Genomic DNA, 21,308 nt, shown 5'->3' with positions numbered 1-21,308 from the left:
TTGTAACGGGATTCATCTGACATTTTGGAACCCTTGTTGACCGCTTCCCATGTCCGCCCATCGAGAACCTTGTTGTTGTTATTACCTGTGGGGTGCCAGTCAGCCTTAGCCTATGCCCAGTTGCCACTTCGGGAACTGCTTTGTTTTGCGTAGTAGTCCTACTTGCAAAACCTTAGACAGAACATAGACTTCAAGAGATAAGAATTGGGTTAGGATTCCTTACAGTAGGTAAAAACCAGGCATAAGTTAGCCAGGGAATGATAGGACTTAGTTAGGAAATATATAACAATAAGTTCCTATACAAATCCACTATCGTAAGAAGTTATATGAAAGAAAAGAACTTATAAATTTAAATCATACTTCTAAGAGTAAGATGTAACACTCAATCCCAGGGAAAGCTACGATTGCTAAGACAATCCTCAAAATAGCCCAAGAAAATATCTTCAGGGTCGCTCTTGTAGTTATGGGGAGGAGAAAGGTTTCTATTATCGTTGGGGTTGGTTTCTTCCACGCAATGCTTCCAAAAGGCAGGCGGCGGTATCAGTAGTTCGTCAATTATTTCCATATTTATGGTTATATCTGTTCTGCAATTCTCTGGCTAATCACGTAATATAGAAATAATTGACCTAATCCCATAGACCACTGCCAGCTTCGCGCCTCTTTGGAAAGCATTGCACATTGGGAACAAGAAACCAACCTCAACATTATTACACAGGAAACCTTTCTCCTCCCCATGGCCGCCAGGAGACCTGCACCGAACGACCCCCATAGCGAAGGAGCGAATCAAAATTCCGCACCTGAGGATTGAAATTCTACCTCTCATCCCCACCACTACAATGCAGCTCGCACGCAAGATGAGCCCCTAACATCAGCATGGGAGAGAAGGTTTCAAGTTCTAGATGACCCGTCTTCCGGCAGCTAATCATAATTCAGCACCGATCAAGACCCCCCTATAAATACCGACCCAAGCTCTTGTTTCTCCAGATCTTGCTCAACCACATCCAGCGGATGACCAACGAGTTGGCCAAACCTGTTGATGGTACCACAACCTGAAGTAGAACCTGAATCCAGACGACGACGGATTCCACGGATTTCTGATCGAATATTTCAATAAAAGACTTCCCACATTCCACACACTATCCCTTGGCCAATATGAATATTGGCCAGTTGCTCACCAACATTGTTGAGCCTGAAAAGCCAATTATAAGGAAAATAGAAAAGATACTGTATAAGATAAATTCGCATAACACAGCCAGCCTTTATAATAATAATAATAATAATAATAATAATAATAATAATAATAATAAAAATAATAAAACTGTAATTACAAAATTTATACATTTCTGTAGGAAATTATGTGATATTTTAAACAGATATTTCCCGGTCTTTCGTGAAACTTTTGAAGAGGGGATGAGGGCAAAGCTGTCAAATGCAAAGGGTAAGTTCTGTGGACATGTAGGACATTACTTCCACTTCCCAGTACTCCTTCAGTCAAAGTAAATTATTCTCATGTGAGTTGAAGTGTGAGCAGTATGGATTCATCTGTGTGATATCAGAGTACTGTAGTTTTCTCATATTTGGGTGACTGGTTCATTTCTCACCAGTTTGTTTTTATTATGAGAATCATGTTTTATGTGGAGCTTTAGGAATGGGCTTTTTGGTCATTGACCTTCTATGCTTTTCTGACCCAGTCAGTCATTTATCTGGGGATGAAGGTAATCTATCTCTTATTCAAGTTTTTTTTTTTCTCTCTCTCTCTCTCCAAGAGAGAGGTGGATAAACAATTTTCCCAACTTTTTGAGTACTCAAATGGGTTGGCTTGACCTCAAGAACCTTGTACTGTCCTAATATGTCTCGGAGGCAATTTGAGGGGTCATTCCTGAGAGCCCACCTATACAGGAATTGAAGTGTAAAACATCCCACAGCTCTCTTAGCAGTTTAAATAGCCTTAGCAAGTCCACTCTCACATAAGATGCCAAGAAAACATAAATTAAGAGATATGTTCAGACTAAGAACTACTCTGTCCTTGGACAGAGTCCTTCAAAGTCATTCCATTACCACATTTTGTTCCAGTAAAAATGTTGTTTGAAGACCATCCCAGCAGAAAAGGGCAATGTCTCCAGTCAGGTAGTCTCCTTGTCCTCAGGTTTGCAAGAAGTTGTGGAACCTTTAGGGAGGCCCAAACATCCATATGTTCATGACTGCCCAAGACGCTACTCTACTAGTGTAGTGCCCTCCATGCCAGGATTCTCAAGCATGGGCAGTTGATGCCCTCCTTCAAGAATGGTCGAATCTAAACCTTTATGCTTTTCCTCTGTTTGCTGTTTTTAGGAAATATTCAAAAAGTTGTGAACTTTGCAGATCACAAGGATGATTTTGATAGCACATTTGTGGCACCCTAAAGGGAATGGTTCCCCTATCTTTCTTGGTGGCAGCAGATGCCTACCGCCTCGCTCAGGAAGGATCTTTTTAGACAGTCTTATTCAAGAAGATTCCGTGAAGCCTCCACATCATCTCACTGAAGGGAGGTTCTCTGTTACAAACTATGGCATTTCTAGATGGCCAAGGAAACAATCCTTAAATCTAGAAGGCTCACCACTGTTAGAACTTATGTATCAATAACAGTGGTTAATTTTTTTACCTGGGTTCTTGTCCTGAGTGGTATTCAGCACCCGTTTCCACTAGGTATCCTAGTTTAAGCTCTACCAGTATCTCAGGTGCACAAAGCAGTTTTCTGTCACAGCTATCAAGAATACCATTTTACATTGCTTTCAGTTGTGCATCATGCTGACCGGAATATTGCTCATGATTTAAAGTTTGAAGAGGCTTTCGATCTTTTGTGCTGGAAGTTTGAAGAGGTATTCAGTCTTTTGTGCTGGAAATTTTATCTTCCAACCATATTTTACAAAGAAATTTAGATGTAATCTGCAGTTATTCTTGATAAGGCCACTTATTAACTTTGAAGACCTCTTTAGCTCTTGTTGCAGCAAAATGTATTAGTGAGCCAAGCCTTTCTTGTTTTGGGGCTGTTCTGGGCAACCTCGATGTTTTCCTCTTCATTGCTTAGAGAAGATATAAGAGATGCAGTCCTCCCAATTTTATTTCAGTGCCTAATTTAACTGCTTATGGCTGTCTATTGGTGCCTTCCCAATTTTATTTCAGTGCCTAATTTAACTGCTTATTGTCTTTACGCCCAGATTAGGAATTAGTAAGCATTTATACTAGTGAGCTTCTAAGCCCTTTCTTGTTCTTTGACTTGCTCTGGTGTCAACCTCTTTTTCTTTCATTGCTTGTGGAGAGCTATTTAGAATTGAAAGCCCTCCTAGATTTGGTAAGGTAATCACCTAACTGCTTAGGTAGCATGGAATAATGGTTGTCTAATGTCCAGTCAGAACTCTTAAGGATTTACCTGGTCAGTCATTAACTTGTAAGAGAAGTTAAGAATTTACCTGTCATGTTAGAAAGCCAAACACTCTTATGTCCAAGATGGCTAAAGTCTACACACACAGAATTGATTCCTGAGTATTTCGCCTTTTGGGAAATAATCCCATGGCTTCTGCAATTGTAATATGTCTTTATGTCCTTATAACCTTTTTCTAGAGAAGAAGGTCCTGAAGCTTAGTGAGTTTTAGCTGATTTAGCCTACTGTTTGCAAATGTTCAATTTAACATGAGGTATTAAGACAAGCCCTCAGTCCTTTGTTGGGGCGGACTTTTCTCTGAACCAAATATGATAATTTAGTAACCTTGCTTTCTATCTTATTGTTAGCTATAGGGTCCTGCTATTGAATTTGGGATCATGAAGTACTTTTTTGTATAGAGCTTCACCTTTCTTACCTGATGGTTGGTTATGGTTTTGACTCAGGCACAGGAGTCACCAGTACTCTGCAAAGAGGTCCTGTAATCCTGTTGACAAGTCTTGGTTACAAGGACCTTTTAACTTGCCGTGGTTTAATGTTTATGATATACTTAACAGTAAGGATCGCATATCAGGCAGGAATGTTGGGCTGTTTCTCCCTTTATAAAAAGCTTTTAGTTGGCTCAGCTGAACCCTGTTTCTCTTTGGTTGTACTAATCCCCATCCTTATTCAATGTGGTAGTCGGGTAACTTTTACAGTAGGTAAGATTCATTCCAAATAATTTTCATGATAAAATTAATTATTTGGATACTTACCTACCATTTAAGTGGAAACCCACCCAGCCTCCCCACAGCTTAGTGGGTGGTCATGAAGAAATATGACAAGAACTTAGACATTTAAGCACCATATGGTGGGAAAACAGATGAATACAAGCTTATTTTGATTTTTAAATGCCAAATGCACCAAACGTCATGGTTAAAGCAACCCTAACAGTACATAATTTTCATGATAAACTATTTTGGATACTTATCGATATATTTGAAAATCAGTTCTATAAATTATTTTATAAAAAATGTATATTTAGCCATGAAAATATGAGAATACAGTACAGTCAACCCCCGGTATTTGGGTGGATGCAACCCACTACTCACGCAAATAACTAAAATCTGCGAATACTTAGAACCCCTCTAAAAATGCCTATACCTGAATATTTTTAATAGTTTTATCACAAAAAGTGCACTTAGTCACGAAAATGTGAAAATACAGTAATTTGTGAATATTTCACTTATGAAAAATATAACGAGTAGGCGAATATTCCATGAATAACGTGTATATATGTTCCATGGAGAAATCCGCGAATAGGCGAGTATGCGAATCTGAACCGCAAATAGGCAGGGGTGGACTATAATTAGTGAATATTGTTCTTAAAAAAAATCTGCAAATAGGCGAATTTTCCACGACGAATTTGGAGACATGTTCTATAAAAATCTGTGAATAGGTGAAGCCATGATTGCTGAATTGTGAATAGGCGGGCGTCAACTGTACTGCTGTCCAACCTCTAAAATCTGGCATTCTGTGGTCCAGGAACTCCCATGTTCCCGGGATATTTTTGAATTGGCTGCCATTAGTTTGTGAGCGGCTACAAGGATGGTGCAACATGTTTCAGGTTTGGAATTTTTTGGATTTCATGTATCATGCAATCATTAAAATTTCATCCAAAAACATGATTTCATCATATATATGCCTGTTTCGGTAGATAGCATTGATAATGCATATTTCGAGTCTTCATACATTGTGACTTGTCTAAAAATCTTCACCATTTCTTATAATTAACAACCACTTAGTACTGACATGGAGAATTGAATTGAGAAACGGCTGTTTGCCGATGTCAGTTACTGTAACTAACACATTTATTAAGGTTTGAGTTAAAGTTGTCAACTTGTTAAAAATTTGCTAAATTTCAGTGGTGACTTCCATAAATAAAAATAAAATAAATCTGTTCATCCCTCGCTCAGTGAAGAGGAAAGTGGTAAGATAGTATGCCACTAAATTTACGGTTGTAGCTATGGCAGAAGAAACCAATAATGTGCAGGCCACAAAATGTTTTGAAGAGGCAAAGCAACATCTGGATACTATAAATAAGACTTTTCTTTCACTTAATAAATTTATTGCATTTATAAATAATGTAAGTTACTGTTTTAAATTGCTCCGATAACCCTCAGACTGTCTGTATATTGGAGGAGCGTCATAAACTCAGTACGTCGTAAGCCAAGCCCATTGTAACCTGGGAACTGCCTGTAATTGCTGATGTCATGTTTGGTTTGCTGTAATTTTGAACTTTTAATTGGTGTGGCTCTGCTAGACAATGCATCTTAAGTATGTTTATTGGTGCTTTCCGCTTCTTCAAAATGTCGGCAGTATGATGTGGTAGACTGTATCACAATTTCTTGTGTGTTGCTTCCGCTTTCTCCTCCTATTTCAAGCTAAAGGGGAGAAACCATCAGGATCTCATCCACCCCAACTGTCAAGATTGCCTAAGAATTTTTTAAACACCCCTAGAGCAAAATGCAAATGTCATATAAGTAACTTAGTACTAAATAGCTACACAGTCACACCGAACTACAATGAGGTTGGTTCCAGAACCTCACAAGAGGGTGAATTTTCAGAAACATGCATGGTCTCTAAAAATGCTAATAAATGCTTATTTCTAAAGTTTAAATACTATATTTGACCCTAATCGTGCTCCCAAATTATTAAGTTAACTTTTAAATGGAATTAAAGTTACTGTAATTTCATTTAGAAGTTAGCTTAATACATTACCCTTAAACCCTGAAAAAAGAGAAATAAATGGTTTACATCTCTCTCTCTCTCTCTACCCTTAAGAAAATTCTCAGCAAATTATATCCAATAATTTAATTTTGTACAGCCTATTATACTGTAAACTTTAAGTTAAACATTGTCATATACTGTTTTGTAGAGGTTGTCACTGCTTGTCATCCCTCCGAATGTGTAAACGACAGTAATGAAATGGATTTCATGACTGTTAAAAAGTTAAAATTTCTTGAAATCAATATGAAATATCAGTCTGCATAGCTCTGAGAAAGTCTTTTGTGTTTAAGTTTAGAATGGTGAACATGCTTGACAGTATCAGGCGGTAATTATCATTGTCCAGTGATTCAAGTGTACCGATTCGAATGCAGACATTTCCTGTGTCACCTCTGTATTCAGGTGAACCTCGTTTACAAAACACAACACTGTAGCATTGCGGAACACTCTTAACTTCGTTCATATTTTCCTGTTGTTTTAACCACCTTTGTTGAGATGCGTATTACGATTTTATTTCAGGGGATAAAATAACGTTTCCTTTTGATAATCTGCAGAACGTATTTTAGTTCGGTACAACAACTATTGCAGTATTAATGAACATGAAAAGAGCCACAGATGAACCAACTTTTTGAAACTATTGCCAACCAATTAGCTTTAAGAGATGGTCATGACGTAAGCAGTGGGCGGGGCTTAACTGCAAAGAGTGCTGGACTTTGCTATAGTAAGCTTCAGATGATAGACAAGTGAGCAGATTCTGCTCAGGGAAACATGCTTTAATGCTGTGTTTTCCTGGCAAAGGAACAAACAGGATCCGTGCTTTCTCCCTTAACCCTTTCGCTGCGGATTTGTGAATACGCACGTTTCACAGCATTGTGCAAATATTCACTGAAAAATTGAAAAAGCTTAAAATTTACTGAAATAATTTTTAAGTTTTTCAAAACCATTCTATCATTGTGAATGTAACATATTTTGATATAATTTTCTGTTTTAAATTGTTTAAAAAAGGTAAAATTAGGGAATTATTTAAAAAAGGTAAAAATTGAGAAAAATCACATTCTTTAGATGACTTTATGAATTTCACCAACAATCCTGTATCAGATTCATCAATGCCTCACACTTTTATTTTCCACATTGGCAATGCTTTTTTGTACACTTTCAAGACATGACATGTCTCAAAACATGGAATGATACTAAGAGGTGGCTTTTCAACACATTGATCATAAAAATAGGTTGGTTACTTTCCCCTACATTCTCCTTTACCATTCTTCAAGCAATTCTTTCAAGTAAGATAGAGTATACAATACATTGGGGCTTGTGGTTTGTCAACACACTGTTGAAAAATACCTTCTGTTAATCTAGATTCCATAGATTTGAACATCTACCTTTTCTTTGAGTTTTGCTCCTCTTATATCCTTCTCTAACAAAATATTAATAATTTTGCTCTGAATATTGTAATATATGTTTGAGTTTACTAATGCTGCCTCAACTATAAAGTGCCAGATGGGTTGGTACCATTTTTGGCTATTTCTTTTGTAAGTATATGTTGAGCAAAGGTGAACAAACTTATCAACTCCCCCCATATACTTATTGTATTCTACATGATACAGGGCTTATCAGTTTCGCTGTCACTGCCTTTTGAATGAATTTTCATTTCATATGTGCCTACTGTTCCAAAACTAGACAGTAAATTAACCCTGGTTGTGTTTTGCCAAGAACAAGCAAGCATTTTACCACCATTTCTCACCCATGTTAAAGCTTGCTTTTTCACTGTTGTTTCATATCAACTGGCAGACCCTTCCTATTTGTCTTAACTGTTCCACAAGCTAAAGTTTTTTTTCCTGAAGTAGTTTGTCATAAAGGGACACACTGTTATAAATATTGTTCATGTAAATAATATGACCTTTGTTTTCATAACCTTGTAAAAAAGACAGAACAACACAAGTACCCAACCCCTCTGATGGCTGACGTGCAGAGTCCTTCCCAGTATATACATTAAATTTGAGCAGGTAACCATTATGTGCATCTGTCATTGATCATACCTTTATTCCCCATTTAGCAGAAGGCTTTGATGGTAAATATTTTTTGAAAAATAGCCTCCCTTTAAATTTTATCATGCTTTCATCAATACTGATTTCCTTATTACTAACATAGTACTTCCCTTATAAATCTTATACCATATCTAGTACTTCCTTATAAATCTTATACCCATATCTGATATAGGCCTAATCTTAGAGAGCCTATCATTTCCATCTTTCTGATCATTTTCACGAAAGTGAAAAGCTGGTCTAATCAACAGATATTTATCCCCTGAAAACACTTCTCTGAATCCAGGAGCGTCAAATACAAAGCTACTTTCACTGAAGTAACTCGCAATTGTGGGTTTATGAACTAAACCCATTGCGATTTCAATAGCAACAACAGCTTTTATATCATCAGCAGTTACATCTGACCACTGGGGGTATGTTGATCTTTTTGGCTAAGGTTGTTATGTAGCTATATTGATTTAAAATACTTGATAGTTTCTTTTGCAACATGTTCATACATTTTTTTGGAAAAAATCTTGTGAAACATTCATATGGATTTAAGTTTTCAAAATTAATTACCTAATGGGAGGCTGTGTAATCAAAAACATTACCTAACTGAGTGGGATTATTGTTATTATAATTTATTTTATTCCAATATAATGAATTTGTTACATCAACTGTGGTTGATGAGCATGTTGCTGGGACGTCTTCATCCTTATCTTCTTCGTCAGTGGTATCATCATAATCATCACCATTTGGCATAGGATTGTCAATATATGACCCAAATTCTGAATCAGATCCAAATAAAATGTCATCAATTTCTTCCAAAGATGCTTGACGAGAAGTGAAGGCCATTTTATACCTATAAAGGGGAAAGAAAAAAGTAATTAAGAAGCACCCAGAGTTAAAGGGAAAAATTAAAGGGACAAGATCAGCTGACTAATAAAAACAAAGCAATTTCGAGTATTTTGCCAATAGTATATTAAATGTTGTAATATTTATTACTGAATGTGACGTTTTATATAAGTAACTTACCAAGTATTACATAGCTATACTTTCCCACTTGTGCGGCAGCGTAAATTTTAAGATTCAAGGTAACGCTTCAATTGTTCAGTGTAGGTGACCAGTCCCGCCCACTAATGGGAATGCTAGGAATGACTTGGCAGGCAACCACATTCTCTTTCTGCCATGCTTGGTGTAAACATGGGTATTTGCAGCAGCTTTTGTTTATTATGTGCTGGTTAGATAACCAGATTTCGGTGAAATATTATCGCTGATTTCGAATAGCCTTCAAGCTTTCAGGATCAATATTTTATTGTTTTGTTATTGAGATCTGATTCAAGTTTTACCATGTTTCGCCACAGAGAATTGACAATCAGTTGATTAACTCTGCTTTACCGAGTAGTGTATTATAACGAAAATATCGTGTTCGCTACTGAACCAATGTTTTCGGTGGGAAGTACATGTCGGCAAGTCTTCAATAATGTTTCATAAGGAATTGAAACATGTTTTGTGTGATGGTACTTTGTGTACTTCAAAACAATTGTTGGTAAAGAATTGATTTAGAACATTTTCTTATTAGACTTTCCTTTGCAGAGAACTGAAAAAATGTAAGGGCAGAACATAGGAGAGAAAATACTTATTTTCGGCGATGGGCTTTTGGATAAATAGACTTTCTTGACAGCTGAGAATCAGCGCTTAGCACCCAGAAGCGCCCGCTAACTTTGATACTGAGTGCCCAGGAGTGCTTATTAGCTTCCGGAGCTACTAGCTCGCCTTGTGCCCAGCTACACCTGGCACCACTCACATCCTGGGAGCACCCAGCGCCGGCACCAGCTCCTGATTGTCTGGCGCCAACTCTTCCCACATTAATTTTTTCTCTGCTGCTACTAACCCTCTTAAATTCTCCCATGCCTGGCTCCCTCGCTCCCTTCCCATGCCTTTGCCAGCCTTGTGTATGGGTTACCAGAAGTTAACCTTGTGAGAGTGCTGTGCAGTGGAGGAGGTGATTATTTGGCCTGTCGGTTCTCCTAGACCTAAGTTGCTGTCATACTCCCCTGAACTTGCGAGAAGTCATACTGAAAGTCCAGTGGAGGCTGATGGGAAGTTCCCTGGGTAATTGCCCTGTCAGTTGAACCTGTTGTACGGTCCCAGGTTGCGACAGACAGCCACTGAAAAGGCGTCTTGCCGGAAGTGCAGGAGACGAGGTGACTATCCCGCTCGTCGGATCTCCTAGCCGAAAGGTCACTGTCCTGCTCCCCTAAACCTTGGAGAAGACATATTTGCGATCCAAGGGAGTCTGAGGGGGTTTGCCCCCAGGTAGTTGTCCACCTCACTCGAGCCTGTTGTCCGATTCCAGGCATCGGCGGACACCCGTTGAAAAGGCGTCCAAAATGATGTGCTTTAGTGATATAGGTTCCAGTTTGGAAGTCCATGGTGCTTGTCTCCTGAACTTCAGTTGTGGAGTGCCAGTATCTGGCGCCAAACTCGTTGTTCAGTGCTTGTAGGTGCCCAGCACCTGAGCACCCAGCAACTTCTAAGTGGTTAGGCTAGTGGCTCTAGAGGGCCCCTCCCCACGCTCCTAGATGGAAGGCAGAAGGTCCACTGAAGGTCCAAAGGAGGTTGGTGGGGTTTTCCCAGGGAATGTCACCTCTTCAGTAGAACCTGTCACTCACAGTTCATGTAGTGAAAGACCTTCAGATTGCCATTGGAATGGTGTCCCTTTTAGTGCCCACCAGTTGTCATTGGACTCAAAATTAACCCTGACGAGGTGTTCTAGGTGTTTTTTCTAGTGCGTCCTGACCCTTGAAGAGAGTAGTGACGACGAGATGTCTCTGTTACGTTGCAACAGGCTAGAGATTCTTCTCTCAGCGACATACAAAGCGCCTACTGTGCTTGGCACTGGTTGCCAAAAGTTCGGTGCCAACTCCCGAGTGCCCGGCACCGATTCCCGAACACTCAACACCGATTCTAGAATGCTCGGCGCCTACTACAGAGCGTCGATATCTATCCAGTACTTGACTCATGCCTGTGAACATTTATGACCTGCTCACACAGTTTTTTTTAGAATGCACTGTTCTTTCTTGAACACCAGTTCTCGATTTGAGCGCCTGGCTCTGGTTTTTTCAAGTGGCTGGCGCCAGTTCCCGATAACCTAGCACCAATTCTTCAGTATCAGTCTCCTGCATCTGGGCGCCATATGGAGAGCATTAGTCTGCGTATAGAGAGGTCCCCTTTTCTAAGGGCATTTATGTCCAGTATATGAGCCTCATGAAGAAAGCTCCCTCCTCTTCAACAGCTGGAGGTCTGGTTAAGAAGATAGAGGGCTTTCAGTTTTTAGTTGACATTACCTCGGTTTGTCTCCGAGTCCTGTCCTGTTCAGGTAAGGACAATTGAGATGTCTTTTAGAGATCTCCACTCTTTACTTGGAAACAGTTGCATTCAGCCCTGTTATTTTTGCCTGCAGGCCTACATTTCCTCATCCTTCAGGACACAGCTGAGAGAACTGTGTCTGTTGTGCAGATGGGTTTGGCTCAGTTTTCCAAAAACGCAGTGCTGAACCGGATAATTCTGTCATCCACTCTCCAAGGGCATTTAGATGAAGACCTTACTTATGCAGGAAGTATCCTTCCATGTTCCTGCTGGACTCTGGGAGTATCTCAAGTCTGTGTGGCAGGACAGGGTCCTCTAGTGCGAGGATCTGTGTTCCGGCCCCTCTATGGCAAGCCTACTCTGTCCTCAATCCTCTAGTGTGTGACTTAATGTTCTGGATGTCATTCTTTACTTGGATGACTCACTTCTTCGATTACCTTTGAAGGAAAGTGCGAGGAGGTTTTTTAACATTTGGGGCAGGGAAACTCAGCTGGACACTTGTTTTTCCCCTTACCCCTGAATTAGGTTGGACGTACAGTAGTGGCTGTCCAAACATAAACATTTGGAAGGGAAGTGCCTTTATACCACAAACCCAGACCTAGTTTTCCAATCAAACACCTAGGATCTAGGTTGGGGAGCCTGCTTTGGGAACCGGATAGTTTCTGGAACGCAGCCCTCGGAAGAACAGAATCTTCTCAGATAGCTAAAAGCATTTCACTTTTGACTCCTAGATTGTGGTATTCTTGTCACAAAACCATAGTCCTAAGTATATTCTCCTCTTTGTCAGATAGCTGAAAGCTTTGCACTCGTGGCTTCAATGCTTCTCAACCATTTTTCACACCTAGACTGTGGTAATTTTGGTTCAAGACCACAGTCCTTAAGCATATGGAAAAGAAGGAAGCAAGGAGACTCACTCAGTCTCTCATCTCTCTCCCACCAGTTGGCAGAGAACCCCTATGATGGGCATATCAAATTGAGTTTTCCAGTCACTCGACTTTTTCAGGACATTCAGGACACACGTATTAGTTATGGCAGACGCACTGAACTGTCAGAAGCATGTCTCTCCCACCAAGTGGACCTTGGATCCCCTGGTCTGGCGGAATCTGTGGAATCTTATGGGACAGGTCGATTATGGCTTGGTTTGCCGCCTCAAGAAACCTTTGCCTTCCTCAGTTTGTTCTCCAATCCTAGACCCTCTTACACAGGCAACTGATGCCATGCTGCAAATTACGTCCAACCTGGACCTTTAATTCCCCTCTGTATTCAGACTTGGTCAAGGAAGGGCTGAAGAAGTTTTCAGGTTCATTGCAAGTAATGATGACACTCTTAGCCCCATTCTGAATCATGAATATTGGTTCCCTAACCAGATATGGTTGTTGTTGGATTCTGTGACTCCTTCCACAATCCATATCTACTCAGACAGCCTCACTTCAAAAGAAACCATTAAAGGGTGGACAATTCTTTTCTCGGACAGATTTACAGACTGTCCGGGAGCTTTTCTGGAAGACTTGAACTTTTCAAGACCGATTGTGGAGACTGTTGCAAGATGCAGACAGCAGTCATCTTGCCAGGTACTCCAATCTAAGTAAGCAGTCATCTGTCTGCAAATCCTTTTTAGCTCAGAAAGCAGAACTCTCCCTATACCTGAGGACTGCCAAGGTTGTTCTCTTCTGCCTTCAAGGGGCATAGAGTAATGCTAGGCTTAGTATGTAAATGCAAAGGTCTAGTTTTATCTTCTAACCAATATCTTAGCAACCCATGAAGTCTTCGAAACTTCAAGGCAAAGAAGAGTCTGCTCCATATATTGGAATTTGGACGTAGCTCTTGAGCAGTTAACAGGCTCCTCTGTCAAGCCTCTCCATTTTTTACTCTAACTTGACTAGAAAACTCTGTTCCTTGTAGCCCTAGCAAATGCCAAATGAGTTAGTGAGCTTCAGACTCTAGACAAGCAAGCAGATTTTGCTCAGGGAGACAGTTGATTGTTGGACATCCCTGGCTCTGGGAGAGTGAGCAAAATGTCCAGTTTGAGCTTTCAGGTTTTACCTAAAAAAAGCTGTTTAATCAGAGGGCCATCCATACCTAGAGTGTCTGGACAGGATCCTGTCTCGCCCTTGGTCTATGAATGCATTGGCCTTCATATCCAACAAACTTTGTCCATGAGATGCAATCTCAGATTAAGGAGAACGATTTGCCTACCTGTTAAAGGAAAGCTAAGATGCCAGAATTGCCGCTACCTTAGCTTTTATGCTGAATATGTCACTCACTGCCGTTTGGCAATCGGCCCACTGGAAGTGTAATAGTTCTTCACTTCTAAATTGTTCTTGAAGTCAAAAGTGTTTGAAAATTGTTCAGTACCTTGGGAACATTTTTAGCAATTGGCATACCACTAAGGGAGGAAGCAGAGAATTTCCTCCTTTTATCTCTTCACCTTGTAGTAAGGTGCAGGATTTGGGCGGGGTTTACAATGTGCCTGGAGCACCCACCACTCTCAGTAGTTGTTTTACTTCATTGTAGGTGACTTGAGTTATCTGGTTGCTTTTATTTTTTGGTTCTGTGCCCAGGACAAGGGCACTTAATGGTGCTTTGCTAGCCGTATTAGCCAGCCAGTGGAATACTCTTTCGCTGCAAAGCTCCCACTTATGTAGAGGTGATCCTCGGCTAATACTACCCGCCACTACAAGTTAAGATGGCCACCAACCAGGGACAGTATTCTGCAATAGCCCTCTTAGCTGCTAAGGAACGACAAGCATTGTTTTCCAATGCTAGCAACTTGTCTGTTTCAAATTCATTACATAACTTAATGTTTTGGAATGGAATATGTCCATGTATCCCACCTATCAATGTGGGATTCAGCTGTGTTATTACTTGATAGGTTACTTATATGAAAATGATATTTTCATAATTAAATTGTTTCATATATGCTTACCACGTAATTACAGAATCAGAGCCCACTCCTCCTCCTCCTCGCTGATGGACATAGGGCAGAAACAGAATGAGGTTTGTTAAGTCGTTCCTAGTATTCCCGTTACTGGGCAGGACTGGTCACGTACACTAAACAATCTTGGCACTACTGTGAATTTAAGCTGCTGCACGAGCGGAAAGTATAGCTATGTAATTACTTGGTAAGTATATATGAAATTTAATTTTACTATGAAAATATCATTTTTGAAAGAATAGGTTCAGGATGACAAGTACCCTTAGCTGATTGCTTAGCTTCAAAAGCTCAATGAAGCAGTTCAGCCTTTTCTGAAGTACAGTAGTGCACTGAGATAACGGACCATGGTATATCGTGCTTCTGGATATATCAGTGTGAAATGGAAGTATCAATTTGAGGGTTTTCGCCTCTGGATTGAGGGTTGAATTGTTTTTTCAAGTCAGACGCCGGAAGGAATGCTGGGAGTGTGAGTGAGAAAGCGCATCAGCCACACATGAATACATGTTTATGCTTACAGTACACTGTAATTTCCCTTTACAATACTGTACTGTACTATGTACTGTCCTGCAGTTTATATTAACCTGTTAAACGTCCTTCAGGAGAGACGTCGCCGCTCCCGAATTGTCACATTTTTGCAGAGCATTCATTTGGTCTATGCTAATTTCTTTGGTTTTTTATGTGTTCATTTTTACATTGATATTGATTTTTGTGTATCAAGATATTAGGATAATAAATAATGTAGAATAAGAAAAGATGAAAGAATTTATTTTGCATTTTTATATCCTAAAGATTATAAGCATGAAACATAAAAGGGAAAAAAATTATTCTTTTGAATGCCATTCCCTGAAACATGGAGCCAGTAGGTTAACGAATTGTTTAGTTTCATTTTCATTTGTGTCATGTTTTAGCGCACTCGATATTGTAGGCAAACTTTCTATATTCATCCTGAAACTGGATGGAAAATTTGTTCATTACTTCTACAACGTGCTCCATGACCGTCATCAAAAAACTTCTAAAAAAAAACTCCACAGGGTTTTCCTTACCTGAACACTAAATTTCACACCTTTTGGTGAACGAAAAAGTAAAGGGAACTCCACTGGGTTTCCCTTATCCTGAACAAAAAGTTCTTGGAATCTGCAGGAGAGAGAGAGAGAGAGAGAGAGAGAGAGAGAGAGAGAGAGTTTTGTGTTGATTATGGAAAAGGTTCTGTCATCATCATCCTCTGCAACAAGTAATGATAATATCTCTTCGGGCAAAAGATTTTTCTTTCACCTTAGATCGCTCATTTAGGGGGATTAATGGGATCAAACAAAAATAAATGTGTTGTTTACCAATGAACACCAGAAGGGTAGTGGGAGGTGGAAGTTGTCCTCTTGCCAGACTGTCTTTCCCCTACAAAAAAAGTTGCCATTTACCGCTAATTTAGCTCCCATTGTCACTAACTGACGTGCCTGCAATTTTTATAAGAGGGAAGAGCATTTCGCCTCCGAACTCAGTAGCGTACCATCCTTGAAAGAGGTAGGATGTGTTACTCAATTGAAGGCATTGAGATATGGGATGCGGCTGGGCTGACTGAGATATGCCGTCGGTGACACTTAACAAGTTAATGATAAGGCTTTTATCGTACATTATGGCTACTGTTTGTTTATATAAATATACTTTTTAGCAAAAAAGAAAATGGAATGATGTCAATACTATGAGAAAAACGACTAACCTGATTACATAGCTGTCACACTTCTGTAAGACATTTATTGATTATGTATTTAAACATTTTATAGATATTTTGCTGTGTGTACATTAATATTCTAAAATAAGTAAATCATTGTTATAAGTGCTAAAATTTAGGGGTGTATATATTTAAGAGTAACAGTTTTAGGAGGGTAATCTAAGAGACTGTGGGTTTTTAGGGATGGTGGTTGGGGGTGTATTTTTGTTTGAACTGATATTAAATTGTTTTAGTATGATAATTTAGGGTATTTTTATTTGAAATATTAAATTAGACAGTGAACTGTTAAAATAAGCAGTTTTAAGCATTTTACAGTAGTTTAAGGGGTACAGGGTATAAATGTACTTGAGGCAAAAACATGCATTCACGTATATATACAACGATGTATTGGAGATCCTTTTATAGCTGGGTAGGCTCGGACACTATAGTACATTGTGTTGGTTAGCTACTGTACCAGTAACCAAACTATCATTGGTTAATAAACTATCATTGGTTAATAATCCTGGAATGGAAGACGAGCCTGACCCAAAGGTAGAAGATACTAGTATGGTTGACCACAAGTTTCCTCTTTTGGGAATAATTGCAATTTCTCTTGGCTATATGGTAAATTCTATTTGCAACATAGCAAGACTCTACAAAAGTTGTATAGTTTTCACATGAAATGTTGACGACATGTGTTGAATTTGGTCTGTTGTCATGGCTACCTTCTGTACGTGTATCATTTATCTGGACCTGATGTAGCATCTGAGACATTAAGTGCCTGACAAGCTTCAATAATGTGATCTCAGTTGGCTCTAGATTTCAGCCAGACAGTGTATCCAATGGTGGTATTAGGAATAAACTGGTTGACAGATGTTCATCTCAATGGCACAGTGTTAAAAAGTGACTATATATATATATATACGCACAGACTTGGACTTGAGGATAGCTGGAACATCTGTGAATATGAGGTCCTAATCTCTTACCAGAAATGCGTGTTGGTTCCTCTATTAGCTAGACAGAATCAGAGGATACATGAAACTCAAGAACAGATCAGTGATGTTGATCTGTGGAATTTGAATTAAGCCACTTGCAAAAGTTAGTTGGAGTATTATTAATTGTATGATAGTTTTAGTTATTTTCATTTATTATTTGGTAAATTATCTAATATTTTAAATTTATATGAATATATATATATATTAATTGTTACTTATTAGTAATAGTTTTTATGTTTTGGTATCTTCTAAGTTTTAGATGTTTTAAAATACTAAAGATTATCACCATTAAGAACATCTAAATTGCCTGTTACTCTGTGTTTATGAAAATATCTTTAAATTTACTATCTTCACATGAAACAAGTATACTATCTATATTAATATTTAAGTTATAACATTCCTCATTTAATTAAAAGCAATTTTACCAAATGTTTTTCAATATTTGAATGGAGTTTTGGGGTATGTCATTATTAGGGGGTATACCATATACTATTGGGTGCTTATAAATTCCAATTTTGATGAAGTTTATACGTAAGTAGATGTTTAAAAAAAATTGTAATAGGCTGCAGGCTTACTGCATTATTTTAACATGAAATAATTTAACTGCTACAATTTAATACCAGAGTGTTACATTTAACAAATTCTACTAAAATATTTTTAAGAGCGTTGTTTTTAATCGTGTAATTTATATAATGAGTAGAATGGGCACTCAAGTATATAGTTTTTTTTTTTTTTTTTTAGTCTGCAGCTGAGGAGAATGTGATCAACAAAAAGAGATCCAAGAAGACCCAGAAGAAATACATTGAACGCCAAAAAAAGGCAAAGGTGGAGCCTGCTCTTGAAGAGCAATTCTTGACTGGACGTGTTCTAGGTAAGTAGTGTAACAAATGTTCTATGATATATGGTTGTTGACTTAGATACATGTACCTTAATACCTTTTACATGATAAATGGATGGATGACAGAAGCACTACTTGCCTGATGTATGGTGTCCTCAAAAACTGTGTCTAGCATCCATGGTGTAGTCATAGGCTTCATTGATACAGATTGAGATGCAGTAGTTGAACAGTTCTTATTCTATGTCAGAAGCATCTAAACACACTTCTTTACCTAAGCGCAAATATGACATAGTGACAACTATTAGCAAATATTAACTGGCAAAATAAAGGAAAAGTTACATGAAGATTCTCTCTCCTTATCTAAATAGTTGTGTGAGGAATGGATTGTTGATGCATCAGGAAAGGATTATATTAAGAGTTTTTGGGTTGTTGATGCTACTTTCTATAATGTTTCATAGAAGTAAGCTGTGAAGGCTACTAACTTTTTACTTAGTAGAATATCCTTAGATGAAAAGAGACTGTTTCTTGCATGTTTTGGGAATATGAACTGATGTATAATATGTTGAATGTGGTCATGTACAGTACTTGCCAGGATAAAATGTTTTCATTTTCCTCCCAACCAGCCTGTATTGCCTCCCGCCCTGGTCAGTGTGGACGCTGCGATGGGTACATAGTGGAGGGTAAAGAGCTTGAGTTCTATCTCAAGAAAATAAAAAGCAAAAAGAATAAGTAAGAATAATAAAGACCTAATTGTGCATTTAGTTTTCTTTAACCTGCCTCACTTGAGACAAAAAAGGTTTAGGGTAATTATTTCTTTTATTTAGTTCATTGGTGACTGCTGTATACAGTAGTATGTTTTAGTGAAATGTTTTCACCAATGAAGCTAGATTTTCATCAAGTGTATTTGTTGATGAAACCAGGTTTTGTCACCTGATATCAACATTTTGCTCTGTACAGTTTGAACGAATTTTGTGCGAGAAGTATTCAAATTATTTTGGTGGGCCATAAATGACTGGAGGCAACCCTAGTACAGTAGTGAGTGAGTACTGGATACAAGGAGATCAGCCTGACTTGAGATTTCAAGGGGAATGTAGTGCACCTCCCCATCCCAGAACATCTTGTATATATTTTCTTAGTTATTTTAGTTCTTATCTGTTATGGTAGTGTGTGAACTGTAATTATAATTTTACAATAAAAAATATAAAAAATTAATTGAAAAAACATAACTTGGTAAAATTAGGAAATTCTTAAGAGTTTCTTGGAAAAGAGGCCCCCCACAGGGTTGGAAACATTCACTTTCAACTTCCTGTGGTAGGTACAGAAAATTTTTTAGAATTTCTTTTCTTATACCATGTGCTATACATATCCTCCTCCTACCATTGAATTTTTTTTTTTTAAATTGGCCAACCTTAAATTTAGCCCAGTCTAGGGGTATGCTTAATACATATTTAGTGTTTCTTGTAAGTGTTAAAGGATTATTGCTGCATTTTGTATTTCCATACAACAATTGTAAATTAAAAAGTACAGATTTACAATGGTCGATTGGATTATAAATAAATTGGGGAACTTCACCACTGATATATTCTGTGTATCAGTAAATTCTGGAAAAACCAACTGAGCTACCAATGTTCATGGTGAATTTACCTTAATATGTAGTGTGTGTTCCTCATTCCAGTCAATTTATGGGGACTGGTAAATAAGTAAACTGAATTATTATTATTCAAAAGATGAAACCTATTCATATGGAACAAGCCCAGAGGGGCCATTAACTCGAAATTCAAGCTTCCAAGGAATTGGTGTTCATAAGGAAAAAGTAAGGGGGTAAAGAGAAATACATAAGGAAGAGATCCCTCTTATCAAAAAAGAAAAATTATATTAATGAATAGATGAAAATGTATTGAAATGCAAGGAGAGTAGTATTAGGGTAGTAATGCACTGCAGCTTTGCTTGAGCCTATGAAGTTCCAATTGCACGACATCCTCAGAGAGGTTCTTCCACAGTCCAACGGTGTGAGGAATAAAAGACCTCTGGAATTGAGAAGTTCGACAGTTAGGCACATTTACTGCATATTGGTACTGCTGTACAGCGAATCTGGTTGCTGTCAGCATGTAAAGGGGATCAGGGATCAATTGTGAATGTGAAAGATCTGTGATGAAATACAACTTATGAAAAAGTGACAGACAATAGACCATCTGTAAGTGGTACAAGTCATAACTGCTACTGTTAGGAAACAGAAACCTACCATCATGAACCACTTTATTTAAAAGCGATAAATCTCTCCCAGAAGCAGACTTCCGCACCGAAGAACAGTATTCGAGTAAAGGAAGTACAAACGACCTAAAACAGGTTGCATTGATTTTATCACTTAAAAATATATGAGGCCTTAGAAACAATACTTAACTTCATGTGGCATTTGCTAAACTTTCATGAGCTGTTTCTCAAAAGTTAGATGCGAGTCAAAAGTTATCATTAGAATAGTTAAAGCTTCCGACTCATTCAGCAAAGTTCCATCCACCTGAAGGGGAGAATGGGGTGGGGGACCTGTACGAGGTCTACTAATAGTTTTACTGCAGTGCAGCCTAATACCCCTACATCTACACCATTCACTGATCCGGTCCATGTCCCGATTAAGGCTGAGGGCAGCTTCATTTCCCATAAATGGAGACTAGACTACACCCACAAGTATTGCATCATCGGCATACTGAACAATCTTGTTTTCCAGGACAACAACCATATCACTTGTGCTATACACTAAAAATAATAGTGGGCCAAGAACACTACCCAGTGGAACTCCAGACAAAATATGTCTTGGTCATGGTTCACTAAAGATCCCATCCGCAGCAACTCTCTGCTGCCTGCCTGTAAGGAAATCTTGAAGTAATCCTAAAATATATTCACCCACTCCAAGGTTCTGAAGTTTATAATTAAGTGCCTTGTGATTTACTAAATTGAAGGCGGCATTAAAATCTATTTGAATTACTCTGCACTCAAAACCCCTGTCAAGGTTCCTTTGCAAATGGCAAGTCAGGTCTAAAAGAGCATTGCAGGTTCCTATCAGCTAACAATCCTTTAGATTCTGCATACTTATGTAGTTGCTTAAAAATAAGTTTTTCAGCAGCTAGGGAGAGCACAGGGAGAATAGAAACTGGCCTATAGTTACTGCAGTCTGCAGATATGCTACTCTTTGGAACTAAGCTTTCTCTCATCTGCAAAGATACTGTAGTACGTCTACATAAAAGTATCCTGGGAGACAAG

The 21,308-nt window shown here is 38.6% G+C and overlaps 1 long non-coding RNA gene across 1 annotated transcript; it reads left to right on the top strand.

The window, feature by feature from the left end:
* The first annotated feature begins 9,137 nt into the window (after positions 1 to 9,137).
* Positions 9,138 to 18,808, top strand: LOC136852641 (uncharacterized). The gene is made up of 2 exons (XR_010857203.1): positions 9,138 to 18,086; positions 18,677 to 18,808. It is a non-coding gene; the product is annotated as an uncharacterized lncRNA (long non-coding RNA).
* Positions 18,809 to 21,308: the final 2,500 nt, after the last annotated feature.

Source organism: Macrobrachium rosenbergii, chromosome 25 (assembly GCF_040412425.1).
Source record: "Macrobrachium rosenbergii isolate ZJJX-2024 chromosome 25, ASM4041242v1, whole genome shotgun sequence".
Classification (NCBI taxonomy): domain Eukaryota; kingdom Metazoa; phylum Arthropoda; class Malacostraca; order Decapoda; family Palaemonidae; genus Macrobrachium; species Macrobrachium rosenbergii.
This window is presented reverse-complemented; position numbering and strand designations above follow the sequence as displayed.